Raw genomic sequence first — 14,984 nt, 5'->3', positions numbered from 1 at the left:
GGAATGGATTTGAATCAAGGGGGGAAATTGTAAGACAGAGAAAGGAGTCAAGTGAAATAAGAGATTTCTTGCTTGCAAGATCTGGTGGATGATGGCATTGTTGATTAAGAGAGGACACTAGTCAGTTTTCACTAGTTTAGACCATGGCAACAAACAACCTCAAAGTATCAATGTGCTATGGGAACAATTTATTCTATGTTTGCATTACATATCATTGGTTATAGGTCAACTACCAAAAATTTTCTCATTCGAGGACCCAACCTGAAAGAGACCCTGTCTGAAACATGATGCTCTGTAAACAGAAAGAAAAAACAAGATAGGTTCAGGAAGCAAGTATTAACATAAACATCAACTCATACACCATTGGCCAAAGCAAGTCACATGGCCATTCCCAAGGTCTTCAAAGAAGACAACACATATTTCCTTTATCCAAATGATTCAGTCTAGCACAATCACCTTTCCGGTCACAAATATTTGCATACCTCTTTTATTCACACAAAATGAATGAGACTATAAATGTTTTTCCAACCAGGTTGGAAATCCAGGATCTTGTTCTAGCCTCTATACCAGATTTAAGCCCTCCTGACTCAGACACCCATAAACAACAACAAAATAAAACAGAAGATATCTTCCCTACACACATCCAACATACAATGGTGGGATGGGGACAGGATAATGATGATAGATGTTGCTATTTAACAAAGAGAATAACTGGAAGGCATAGCAATCATTGGTTGATAGCAATGCTGAAGCCTTATGGGACTAATGTTGCGATAAACCTGTATCTTGGGGAAAAGGCATATTCTTAAGGCCGGGTTTTGTTATATGGGATTAGCTCCCCAACCTATGTTTTCCCATAGTCCTTGGTTACTCCTCAGAGGTGCTCCCTTTTCCAATATCCTCCTTGGCCACACATGAAGAAGGTGTAGGAGAATATGCAGCTCTTTGGGGCTGGGCAGCTTTCTCAGTCTACCCACTGCCAGAAATAGTTTTGGGAGTCACAGCTGCTTTTAATCCAAGTTGGCAACTCTTTTGGCATCAACAGTCATTTAAAAACTTTTTATTACTATGTTATAACCAGCTTCATGTGTCAGTAATCACACCACCATTATTTTTGTGATATACATCTTTCTACATTAACAACTGGTAGTTTTAGTTTATCAGGATTCTACTAGACCAGTCCCTTAATCTTTGTCCACCAGCCGATTTTATAAAACTAAAAGAATAAACTTCCCCCTGCAGTACACTTTGTCCATGTAGAGGTTTTAACAATATAAAACATGGCACACTCTCGATCTGGTCTTTGTCCCAAGGCTGAGCCCCAATGAGCCCTTATTGCTTAAAGAATTTCTGTTTCTCCTCTTTTTTAACTAGTTGGAGAAAAAACACAACTTCACCTTTCAACCATTCAAATCCTAGAATTTCTCGATTCCTTCTGTGCTCTTCCATCCCTTCTTGCAAACTTCCTGGTTCTTTTCTAAGATCCTTTCTTCCCAGTAGAACCTTGGCCAAAGGAAGCTAAAAAGAACCAAGGTGCATAAGTGACATTCTGTTCCTAACCTGTTCACTTAAAACCACATGCACATCAGGCACATTATCTGCTTGTATGTTATCACAACATTTTTATCAAATAATTTTCCACTGAAGAACACAGTGGAAAGATCTTTTGGGCCTCCAATGGGTTTCCGTGCTACCCATTTCTGGATCCCAGAGTCAATTATTTGTTTAGCTGAATCCCACTTCTAGCAACCAAATTTGGTGTTTGCATTTTCCCGCCTAGTGAAGTTAAGCCATATTTTTTTAAAGCTTATTGTCATCCATATATCCTCTGTGGGGCAAAGGGTCTTTTCAAGTCTTTAGCCCGTTTTCTTCACTTGTATGTTACTTTCTTATTTTTGGGTTTTGAGACTCTATCTATTCTAGATCCAAGTCCCTTACCAGACATGTGATTCACAAATATTTTCTCCCAGTTTGTAGCTTGATTTTTCATCGTCTTACCAATGTATTTCCCAGAGCAAAATATTTTAATTTTAATGAAATTTAATTCAGCACTTTTTTTTTCTTTTATGGATTGTGCTTTTGGTCCCATATCTAAGAAATCTTTGCCCAACCTCAGATCACAAAGATTTTCTCCTATAATTTCTTTTGGAATTAAAATAAAAATAAAACCATTATAGTTTTACATTTTATGTTTAGATCTATGGTCCATTTAACCTTAATTTTTGTATATCTGAGGTATAGGTCAAAGGTCTCTCTCCTTTTGTTTTCTTTTTTGTTGTTGTTGTTATGAATATCCAGTTGTTCCAAAACCATTTGTTGAAAACCACTATTTTTTCTCCATTGAATTGCCTTTGTACCATTGTCAAAAAAAATGAGTCATATTTTCATGGGTCTATTTCTGAAATCTTCTGTATCCACTGACCTTTATGTCTGCCCGCTATCAATATCTCTCTGTATTGATTGCTATTTCTTTATATTAAGACTTAATAATGAGTACTATGGGGGACACCTGGATGGCTCAGTCAGTTGACTGACTGACTTTGCCTTAGGTCACAATCTCACGGTTTATGAATTCTAGCCCTGGTGGGGCTTTGTACTCACAACTCAGAGCCTGGAACCTGCTTCAGATACTGTGTGTGTGTGTCTCTCTGCCCCTCCCCTGCTCGTGCTCACTCTCTCTCTCTCTCAAAAATAAACATTAAACTTTTTTTTAGAAAGACTTAATATTGAGTACTATGGGGGCTCTTGGGTGGCTCAGTCGGTTGAGCATCTGACTCTGTCTCAGGTCATGATTTCACAGTTTGTGAGTTCAAGCCCCACATCAGGCTCAATGCTGTAAGGGCAGAGACCACTTTGGATTCTCTATCCCCCCCACCAGCTCTAGTCTCTCTGTCCCTCCCCCAACATACTCTCTCAAAAATAAACTCTAAAAAAAATATTTTTAATAAATAGAAAGGAAAAAAATACTGAGTACTGTGATTTCTCCAACTTTATCCTTTTTAAAATAGGTCTGGCTATTCAGATTCCATCTCTTTTTCATAAAATGTTGGAATTATCTGGATAGATCATAGGTCTGTATCTATGAGATGATACTGATAATGACAGATCAATTTGGAAAAATGTGACATATATGTTGAAACTTCCAATCCATTTACATGGTATATCTCTGCAGTTCTTTAGATCTTTTATTTCTTTCATCTCTGTTTTGTAGGTTTTAGCAAAAAGGTCCCTTCCTTATATTTTTTTTATAACTATTGTGAGTTAGTACTAGGAATATTTTTGTAGATTGTTTGGGATATTCTACATAAATAATCATCTTGTCTGTGAATAGGAGCAGTTTTATTTATTTTCCAATCTGGATTGGGGTTTTGTATGTCTGTCTGTTTCTTTGTTTTTCCTTATTTTGCTGGGTAGGACTTCTAGTAGGATGTTGAAGACGCATGGTAAGGGTAGACATTTACCTGTGGGAAAGCATGAGGTTATTGCCATTAGCATGATGTTAGTTGTGGTCTTTTCTTAGATGATCTTTATCAGACTGAGGAAGTTCCCTTCTATTCCTAGTATGCTGAAAATTATTAAGTGATGTTGAATTTTTTCAAGTTACATTCCATCAGCACTTGATATGAGCATGTGGTTTTTCTTTAGATGGTTAATGTGGATTATGCTAACTGTATTATTTCCCAAAGTCCCTATGAGGAAAATGTAGAGAATGGATTTTGGAACTGTTTCCTAATAAATACATTTAAAGACATGAATTTCCATACAGCACAATTTAGCTGCATCCTAGGAATTCTGATATGTAGTGTTTTCATTTTCATTCAATACGAAATATTTCTAATTTTTTTTTTATTTCTTTTGTGACCTATGGGTTACTTGGCTGCATATTCTTTGATTTATAAATATTTGGTGTTACACACCAAATGGTGTGTTTTATTGTTTTATTGTGGCCAGGGAATATAATCTGTGTGACCTCAATCTTTTTAAATTTAATGAGACTTGTTTGATACACCAAGAGATGATCCATCTTGATCAATGTTCTGTGTGGATCTGAAAGGACTATGCAGTGCAGTTGTTGCTATAACATTCTATGTAACTATCACTTAGGCTGAGTGTAATGATTGTCCTGTTCAGGTCCTCCATATTCCTGATGGCTGTCTTTCTACTTGTTCTATCAGTTATTAAAAAGGATCACTGCCGTTTTCAAATATAATCATGAACTTATCCATATTTCTTTCCACTTTCTCTGATAGTTTTTCTTCATATGTTGTTAAACCTGTAATTCAGTTCATACTATTTCATGTGGTTATATTTTTTATAAATTGAAACTGTTGTCGTTATAAAACATCTCGATCTCTTGTAATATGCCTTATTCTAAAGTTTACATGGTCTGAAATTAATATATCCACTGTGCCTGTTTTATAATCAGTATTTGTGTAATGTATCTTTTACAAACTTTTTTTATCTGTATCTTTTTAAGAATGTTTCTTTTTTTTTATTTTTGAGAGAGACAGACAGACAGAGAGTGAGCAGGGGAGGGGCCGAGAGAGAGCGAGACTCAGACTCTGAAGCAAACTCCAAGTTCAGAACTGTCAGCACAGAACCTGACATAGGGACTGAACCCATGAACTGCGAGATCATGACCTGAGACCAAGTCAGACACTTAACCAACTGAGCCACTCAGGCGCCTCAATCTCTGTCTTTTTTTGGGGGGGAGGGGTGGGAGTGGGGGTGAAGAATCCTAAGCAGGCTCCATTCTCAGAGCAGAGCCTGACCTGAGGCTTCATCTCACCAATGTGAGATCATGACATGAGCGGAAATCAATAATCGAACACTTGACACACTGAGTCACCCAAGTGCCACCTATTTATCTGTATATTATTTAAGCTGGGTTTTCTTTGTTTATGCAAATTAACACTCTACCTTTTATTTTTTTTAATATGAAATTTATTGTCGAATTGGTTTCCACACAACACCCAGTGCTCATCCCAACAGGCGCTCTCCTCAATGCCCATCACGCACTTTCCCCTCTATCCCACTCCCACCCCCATCAACCCTCAGTTTATTCTCAGTTTTTAAGAATCTCTTATGGTTTGCCTCCTTCCCTCTCTGTAACGTTTTCCCCCCTCCTTCCCCTCCTCCTTGGTCTTCCATTAAGTTTCTCAGGATCCACATAAGAGTGAAAACATATGGTATCTGTCTTTCTCTTCCTGACTTATTTCACTTAGCATAACACTCTCCAGTTTCATCCACATTGCTACAAAAGGCCATATTTCATTCTTTCTCATTGCCACGTAGTATTCCATTGTGTATACAAACCACAATTTCTTTATCCATTCATCAGTTGATGGACATTTAGGCTTTTTCCACAATTTGGCTATGGTTGAGAGTGCAGCTATAAACATTGGGGTACAAGTGCCCCAATGCATCAGTACTCCTGTATCCCTTAAGTAAATTCCTAGCAGTTCTATTGCTGGGTCATAGGGGAGATCTATTTCTAATTTTTTGAGGAAACTCGACACTGTTTTGCAGTGCAGCTGCACAAGTTTGCCTTCCCACCAACAGGGCAAGAGGTTTCCCGTTTCTCCACATCCTCTCCAGCATCTAGTGTCCTGATTTGTTCATTTTAGCCCCTCTGACTGGCGTGAGGTGGTATCTGAGTGTGATTTTCATTTGTATTTCCCTGATGAGGAGCAACGCTGAGCATCTTTTCATGTGCCTGTTGGCCATCTGGATGTCTTTTTTATTTTTTTTTAAATTTTTTAATCTTTATTTACTTTTTGAGAGAGAGAGAGAGAGAGCGCAGAGGAGGAACAGAGAGAGAGAGATGGAGACACAGAATCTGAAGCAGGCTCTAGGCTCTGAGCTGTCAGCACAAAGCCCTACGTGGGACTTGGACTCATGAACCATGAGATCATGACCTGAGCCGAAGTCAGATGCTTAACCGATTGAGCCACCAGGTGCCCCTGGATGTCTTCTTTAGAGAAGTGTCTATTCATGTTTTCCGCCCAGTTCTTCACTGGATTATTTATTTTTTGGGTGTGGAGTTTGGTGAGCGCTTTATAGATTTTGGATACTAGCCCTTTGTCCAATGTGTCATTTGCAAATATCTTATCCCTTTCCATTGATTGCCTTTTAGTTTTGTTGATTGTTTCCTTTGCTGTGCAGAAGCTTTTTATCTTCATGAGGTCCCAATGGTTCATTTTTGCTTTTAATTCTCTTGCCTTTGGAGATGTGTCAAGTAAGAAATTGCTACGGCTGGGGTCAGAGGGGTCTTTTCCTGCTTTCTCCTCTAGGGTTTTCATGGTTTTCTGTCTCACATTCAGGTCCTTTATCCATTTTGAGTTTATTTTTGTGAATGATGTAAGAAAGTGGTCTAGTTTCATCCTTCTGCATGTTGCTGTCCCATTCTCCCAGCACCATTTGTTAAAGAGACTGTCTTTTTTCCATTGGATATTCTTTCCTGCCTTGTCAAAGATTAGTTGGCCATACTTTTATGGGTCCAATTCTGGAGTCTCTATTCCATTCCATTGGTCTATGTGTCTGTTTTTGTGCCAATACCATGCTATCTTGATGATGACAGCTTTGTAGTAGAGGCTAAAGTCTGGGATTGTGATGCCTCCTGCTTTGGTCTTCTTCAAAATTACTTTGGCCATGCAGGCCTTTTGTGATTCCATACAATTTTTAGGATTGCTTTTTCTAGCTTTGAGAAGAATGCTGGTGCAATTTTGATTGAGATTGCATCGAATGTGTAGACAGCTTTGGGTAGTATTGACATTTTAACAAGGTTTATTCTTCCAATCCATGAGCACAGAATGTTTTTCCATTTCTTTCCATCTTCTTCAATTTCCTTCATAAGCTTTCTATAGTTTTCAGCATACAGATCTTGTACATCTTTGGTTAGATTTATTCCTAGGTATTTTATGCTTCTTGGTGCAATTGTGAATGGGATCAGTTTACTTATTTGTCTTTCTGTTGCTTCATTGTTAGTGTCTAAGAATGCAACTGATTTCTGTACATTCATTTTGTATCCTGCAACATTGCTAAATTCATGTATCACTTATAGCAGACTTTTGGTGGAATCTATCGGATTTTCCATGGATAATATCATGTGTCTGCAAAAAGTGAAAGCTTGACTTCATCTTTGCCAATTTTGATGGCTTTGATTTCCTTTTGTTGTCTTATTGCTGATGCTAGCACTTCCAACACTATGTTAAACAACAGCGGTGAGGGTGGACATCCCTGTCGTGTTCCTGGTCTCAAGGAGAAAGCTCTCAGTTTTTCCCCATTGAGGATGATATTAGCGGTGGGCTTTTCATAAATGGCTTTTATGATGTTTAAGTATGTTCCTTCTATCCCAACTTTCTCAAGGGTTTTTATTTAGAAAGCGTGCTGAGTTTTGTCAAATGCTTTTCCTGCATCGATTGACAGGATCAATGGTCCTTATCTTTTCTTTTATTAATGTGATGTATCACATTGATTGATTTGCAAATATTGAACCAGCCCTGCATCCCAGGAATGAATCCCACTTGATCATGGTGTATAATTCTTTTTATATGCTGTTGAATTCGATTTGCTAGTATCTTATTGAGAATTTTTGCATCCATATTCATCAGGGATATTGGCCTCTAGTTCTCTTTTTTTACTGAGTCTCTGTCTGGTTTAGGAACCAAAGTAATGCTGGCTTCATAGAATGAGTCTGGAAGTTTTCCTTCCCTTTATATTTTTTGGAATAGCTTGAGAAGGATAGGTATTATCTCTGCTTTAAATGTCTGGTAGAGGGGCGCCTGGGTGGCTCGGTTGGTTGGGGATCCGACTTCAGCTCAGGTCATGATCTCGTGGTCCATGAGTTCAAGCCCCGCATCGGGCTCTGTGCTGACAGCTCAGAGCCTGGAGCCTGCTTCCGATTCTGTGTCTCCCTCTCTCTGACCCTCCCCGTTCACACTCTGTCTCACTCTCTCTCTCAAAAATAAATAAACATTAAAAAAATAAATAAATAAATGTCTGGTAGAATTCCCCTGGGAAGCCATCTGGTCCTGGACTCTTATTTTTTGGGAGATTTTTGATAACTGTTTCCATTTCTTTGCTGTTTGGGGTCTGTTCTAATTTTCTCTTTCTTCCTGTTTGAGTTTGGAAGTGTGTGGGTGCTTAGGAATTTGTCCATTTCTTCCAGGTTGTCCAGTTTGTTGGCATATAATTTTTCACAGTATTCCCTGATAACTGCTGGTATTGCTCAGAGACTGGTTGTAATGATTCCATTTTCATTCATGATGTGATCTATTTGGGTCATCTCCCTTTTATTTCTGAGAAGCCTGGTTTATCAATTTTGTTTATTTTTTCAAAAAACCAACTCTTGGATTCATTGATCTGTTCTACAGGTTTTTTAGATTCTATATTGTTTATTTCTGATCTTTATTATTTCTCTTCTTCTGCTCGGTTTGGGTGTCTTTGCTGTTCTGCTTCTATTTCCTTTAGGTGTGCTGTTAGATTTTGTATTTGGGATTTTTCTTGTTTCTTGAGATAGGCCTGGATTGCAATGTATTTTCCTCTCAGGACTGCCTTCACTGCATCCCAAAGTGTTTGGATTGTTGTATTTTCATTTTCATTTGTTTCCATATGTTTCTTAATTTCTTCTCTAATTGCCCGGTTGACCCACTCATTCTTTAGTAGGGTGTTCTTTAACCTCCATGCTTTTGGAGGTTTTCCAGACTTTTTCCTGTGGTTGATTTAAAGTTTCATAGCATTGTGGTGTGAAAGTGTGCATGGTATGATCTCAATTCTTTTATACTTATGAAAGGTTGTTTTGTGACCCAGTATGTGATCTATCCTGGGGAATGATCCATGTGCACTCGAGAAGAAAGTATATTCTGTTGCTTTTGGATGCAGAGTTCTAAATATATCTGTCAAGTCCATCTGATCCAATGTATCATTCAGGGCCCTTGTTTCTTTATTGATCCTGTGTCTAGGTGATCTTTCCATTGTTGTTAGTGGGGTATTGAAGTCGCCTGCAACTACCACATTCTTATCAATAAGGTTGCGTATGTTTGTGATTGTTTTATATATTTGGGGGCTCCTGTATTCGGCACATAGACATTTGTAATTTTTAGCTCTTCCTGATGGACAGACCCTGTAATTATTATATAATGCCCTTCTTCATGTCTTGTGAAAGCCTTTAATTTAAAGTCTAGTTTGTCTGATACAAGTATGGCTACTCTAGCTTTCTTTTTACTTCCAGTAGCATGATAGATAGTTCTCCATCCCCTCACTTTCAATCTGAAGGTGTCCTCAGGTCTAAAATGAGTCTCTTGTAGACAGCAAATAGATGGGTCTTGTTTTTTTTTATCCATTCTCATACCCTATGTCTTTTGGTTGGAGCATTTAGTGCAATTACATTCAGTGTTATTATAGGAAGATATGGGGTTAGAGTCATTGTGATGTGGTCCTTGCAACATTTCACTCACAGATTCCCCGTTAGGATCTCTTATAGGTCTGGTTTAGTGGTGATGAATTCCTTCAGTTTTTGTTTGTGTGGGAAGACCTTTATCTCTCCTTCTATTCTGAATGACAGACTTGCTGGATAAAGAATTCTCAGTTGCATATTTTTTCTGTTCATCCCATTGAAGATTTCCTGCCATTCCTTTATGGCCTGCCAAGTTTCAGTAGATAGATCTGTCACTAGTCTTATCGGTCTCCCTTTATATGTTAGAGTATGTTTATCCCTAGCTGCTTTCATAATTTTCTCTTTATCCTTCTATTTTGCCAGTTTCACTATGATATGTCATGCAGAAGATCGATTCAAGTTACATCTGAAGGGAGTTCTTTGTGCCTCGTGGATTTCAATGCCTGTTTCCTTCCCCAGATCAAGGAAGTTCTCAGCTATGATTTGTTAAAGTACACCTTCAGCCCCTTTCGCTCTCTCTTCTTCTTCTGGAATTCCTATGATATGGATATTGTTCAGTTTGATTGCATCACTGAGTTCTCTAATTTTCCCCTCATACACCTGGATTTCTTTTTATCTCTTTTTCTCTTCTTCCTCTTTTTCCATAACTTTATCTTCTAACTCATCTATTGTCTCCTCTGCCTCTTCAATCCGTGCTATGGCCACCTCCAGTTTATTTTGCACCTCATATATAGTATTTTTTAGCTCCTCATGACTATTTTTTAGTCCCTTGATCTCTGTAGCAATAGATTCTCTGCTGTCCTGTGTGCATTTTTCAAGTCCAGCGATTAATTTTATGACTATAATTCTAAATTCTTGTTCCGTTATATTGCTTAAGTCATTTTTGATCAATTCGTTAGCTGTTGCCACTTCCTGGAGATTCTTTTGAGGAGAATTCTTCCATTTCATCATTTTGGGTATTCCCTGTGGTAGCTCCAAACTGCAGGGCACTTCCCCTGTGCTGTCTGGAGAAACTTGTGTTGGTGGGCAGGACCACAGTCAGACCCAATGTGCGCCCCCAGCCCATCAGTGGAGCCACAGTCAGACTGGTGTGTACCTTATCTTCCCCTCTCCCAGGGGCAGCATCACTGTGGAGTCGTGTGGCCCTGTCTGGGCTGCTTGCACACTGACAGGCTTGTAGTGCTGCTTCGATGGGATCTGGCCAAGGGCATATTATCCAGGGTGTATCCACAAGGTGCACAGGGGCAGGAGGGGTAGGCTTAGCTATCTTTGCCCTTGGTGGTCCCCTTCAGGAGGGGCCCTGCAGCACTGGGATAAAGGCAGGCCCATTCGAGGAATGATCCACAGAAGCACAACATTGGGCATTTGCATGGTACAAGCAAGTTCCATGATGGAATTCCCTTTGGAATTTTGGCTCTAATTGGAATATATTGGTGTGTGTGTGTGTTTGTGTGTATATATATATATATATATATATATATATATATATATATATATTTGTGTTTGTAAATATTTTTGCATTTAATGTTGGATCTCATTCTCTGTATGATTGCTATAATTAAGTTTATTTCTACATGTTTTGTGAAGCTAACAATTCAGTGAATTATACATGTAAATATAACAAATAGGTGAAAACATATTTACCAATAGATTACTATTTCTGATTCTTTTCATTCCATAATTCCAAGTTCATTTGTTATATATGTATTTTTGCATTAAAAAAAACTTTCTTTAACAACTTTTAGTGTAATTTTGCTGGCATTTAATTATCTCACCTCTGAAAAAAAATACTTGGCTGTTATTTTTAAAAGACATTTTCAGCCCCAGCCAGATCAGCAAAGGCAGGGCCCAGGCACTTGGGAGGTGATGGAGGGCAAGGAGCTGTTTAGGGGTAGGGAACAGTAAGATTTAGATTCACCCAGAGAGGGGAGAGCAGGGAAGAAGCTCTGAGGGCCCTAGAGGTGAGAGGGCAGATTAAGATCTAGAGCAACCTGATGGCCATAGAGGCCCAAGAAATGATGTAACACCTTCAGGAGTTTCCAGAACATCAAAAAATGATCCTGGGCCAATTTAATGAACAATGAGACAAAGATCAGTTTACTAACATCACCCTGATTGCCGACAGACATGATTTTAAGGCCCACAAGACCCTTTTGGCTACTTACAGTAAGTTCTTCTATAAATTCTTTCATGAGTTTACTCAGGAACTTTTAGTGGAGGTTAAAGTTGTTAGTAAAATGGCCTCCATCATTTACTTGAGTTCACATATACAGAAAAATTGATGATACAAAGAGAAGAGGAGACCAATGATGTATAGAAAGCAGCAGAGTTTCTACAAACACTAGAAGCTATCAAAGCCTTTGAAGTCAGGAACAAAGAAAACTAAGCTCCCCTAAAGGAAAATACCACAGGAAAAAGTGAGGCAAGAGAGAGAGAGAGATTGCAGAAACTTCAAATGTTATCACTGAGTCATTGCCATCTGCAGAGTCAGAACCTATTAAAATTGGAGGTTGCTGAAGGCACAATCGAGGTGGAACATGAAGGCATTGAAATGTTGGAGGAAGTGGCTTCTGCCAAGCAGTCTATAAAGTACATCAGAGCACAGCTTCTTCTGATGATTCCACCCTAGCTCTGTTGGCAGATATTATGATGAAAGTACCGTCGGGGTGATAGAAAAGAGCAGATTAAAGAAGAGGGTTGTACATCTGACCCCACAAGGAAACCAGTAGAAGGTATGGAAATTGGAATTTCAGCTGTCACATGTGAAAGACTCGATCCCTTGGGAGAAATGTAATTGTTCATTTAAACCATTTTTAAAAATTTTTAATGTTTTTATTTATTTTTGAAGGAAAGAGAGAGAGACAAGGCATGAGCAGGGGGAGAAACAGAGAGAGAGGGAGACACAGAATACGAAGCAAGCTCCAGGCTCTGAGCTGTCAGCACAGAGCCAGATGCGGGGCTCAAACGCACAAACTGGGAGATCATAACCTGAACTGAAGTCGGATGCTTAACCGACTGAGCCATCCAGACCCAACAATCATTTTACCATTTTAATGAACACTGAAACCACACTCCACTGAGAGCCTCGAGTGTGAAATATGCAATAAAAGGTATTGCTGGGAGAGCATGTGGAGACAGCAACTCAACTGTTAACACCTCAGAGAAGGTGGAGTCAGTATGCAGCAAAGAACTGGGGGAAAATTTCACGTGTCAATACTATGAGAAACAATGTGACCACTTTGGACATTTTAAAGAACGTCTCTGAAAACATGCAGGTGAAACACCTTCTGAATGTCCAAACTGTCATGAACGATCTGCCAGAAATGGCATCCTCAAATGTCACCTGACTGTGTGCCAAACTGGAGTGGGGACACAAAAAGGGAAGAAAATGCTTTAACAATGTCAGGTCCGTAACAATGTGTTTAACAACAGGGACCAGTTCAAAGATCATTTTGTAATACACACTGGAGATAAACCCCACCATTGCAGTCTATGTGACTTGTGGTTTATGCAAGGAAATGAATTAAGGAGGCATCTGGGTAATAGAGTATTTCAGAGTGTCTAGTAACCAAAGTTATTTCAGTAGAAACACGCATGCAAACTGAACCCCATGATTAATGACTATTATAGGACAAGTTGGGAAGGGGAATATGTTACCACTGCTTTCAATGTGTGGATTCGGCACAAGTGACTGTGGAACAGGTCGATCCCGATCTGCTCCAGGACAGCCAAGTGCATGATTCACAGATGAGTGAACTTCCAGGGCAGGTCCAGGTGGGTTATCGAGAACCAGGTCAAATTCAGACTGAAGAACGTACTGAAGTATCTGTGGAGCAGCTGAATGTTGAATGGGTAAATCAGATGCCAGGGGAAGTACAAACTGAACTTCCAGAAGCTAATTTGGAACAAGTGACCCCTGAAATCATGAACCAGGAGGAGAGAGAGCCCATCCAAGCAGATGCTGTTGAGGCTGCCAGAGAAACCTTCAAAGATGCTGATGGTTTAGAGACCAAACCAACAGCCGATTCCCAAGTTGAAAGGGCAGAGAATGAAAACAGAGTACCTGTGCCTATTTTAGAATGAAATAGCAAATGAATATTTTTTTTTTAATTTATGTGTTGGGTTTTTGAATTGATGATGGGCAATGTGACTGTCCTTAAGCTAACAGACAAATGGACCAAAGTTAAAATCTTTTCTGTTGGGAACTGTTTCTATTAAAACAAACTGATCCCTCCCCCATTTAATGCCACACAGGAGGGATCTTTCCCATAAGTGCATGGGAAGCTTTGAGAAGTATTATTTCTGGAAACTTCAATGGATTATATTCTTATGGTACAGCTGGGTATGAATGTATTTTCATCGTGATAACGGTTTCTCCCTTCTCTCTTTCCCAGGTCATGTTCTTTCTCAGATGTTTTCCATGTTATAAAATCAAACCTGAAATCATTAGAAGACAAGTTTATGTATTATAAATCATGTTAGAACATTGAATATATAGTAAACACAAGGCTGCATGAAGAAAAATACATTGTTACTGTGCAGTTAGATGTTGGTTTCTGGCTCTCTTTACTTTTTTTAAATGTTTTATTTATTTTTGAGAGAGAGAGAGAGACAGTACAAGTGGGGACAAAGCAGAGAGAGAGGGGGACAGACTCTGAAGCAAGATCCAGGCTCCAACTTGTCAGCACAGAGCCTGACATGGGGTATGAACTCATGAACCCCAAGATTGTGACCTGTGTGGAAGTCAGATGCTTAAGTGACTGAGCCACCCAGACGTCCCTGTCCTTCTTTAGTTCGAACAAACTTCTCATCTATACTGATAGTCACAGATGTCATCTGGGCAACAGAAACAGAGGTGGTGACATTTCAAGAACATAAAAAAAAGCATACCCATGTACCTTTTCAAAACCAACTAAACTTCTATAAAGTATCTCTGATTCTTTCAAAGTATGTGTTGTAAGGAGCAATGTAGGTGATACTCTAGTACTTTATGTTTTTGCTTATAGTGGCAACTACTGATTCTTTTTCTTGGTAAGTTAGATTGAGAAATTTTATTTAATGGCAACTGAAGGGCCATTTCCAATTGGGAAAATTCCTTTATATCTGTCTTCAACTTTTTTTGGTAAAAAGTTACATTAGTATTTTACCACCATATGTAGAAAAGAGGAGCATCATTTAAAAATTAATATATTTTGGGGCGCCTGGGTGGCGCAGTCGGTTAAGCGTCCGACTTCAGCCAGGTCACGATCTCGCACTCCGTGAGTTCGAGCCCCGCGTCAGGCTCTGGGCTGATGGCTCAGAGCCTGTTTCTGATTCTGTGTCTCCCTCTCTCTCTGCCCCTCCCCGGTTCAGGCTCTGTCTCTCTCTGTCCCAAAAATAAATAAACGTTGAAAAAAAAAATTTAAAAATAAAAAAAAATAAAAATAAAAAAAAATAAAAATTAATATATTTAAAATAAAGTACAAAGAAAAATATGTATATGTCAGGTTTTGTTTTGAATGAATCTTTTTCTCCAATCCTTAATGTAAAGATATTGTGCTATAACTTTTAAAACTATACAAATAAGAGTGCTAAACTTTGGGCTTCA

At 38.9% G+C, this 14,984-nt stretch overlaps 1 pseudogene; it reads left to right on the top strand.

Moving 5' to 3' along the window:
• Positions 1-11,391: 11,391 nt before the first annotated feature.
• LOC124505051 (zinc finger protein 131-like) lies at positions 11,392-13,480 on the top strand (annotated as a pseudogene).
• Positions 13,481-14,984: the final 1,504 nt, after the last annotated feature.

This window comes from Lynx rufus, unplaced genomic scaffold (genome assembly GCF_022079265.1).
Source record: "Lynx rufus isolate CCGP_SWC_20201006 ecotype Redwood Valley unplaced genomic scaffold, mLynRuf1.p SCAF_9, whole genome shotgun sequence".
Lineage (NCBI taxonomy): Eukaryota > Metazoa > Chordata > Mammalia > Carnivora > Felidae > Lynx > Lynx rufus.
The sequence above is the reverse complement of the archived record's forward strand: the minus strand, read 5'-3'. Positions and strand labels throughout refer to the sequence as shown.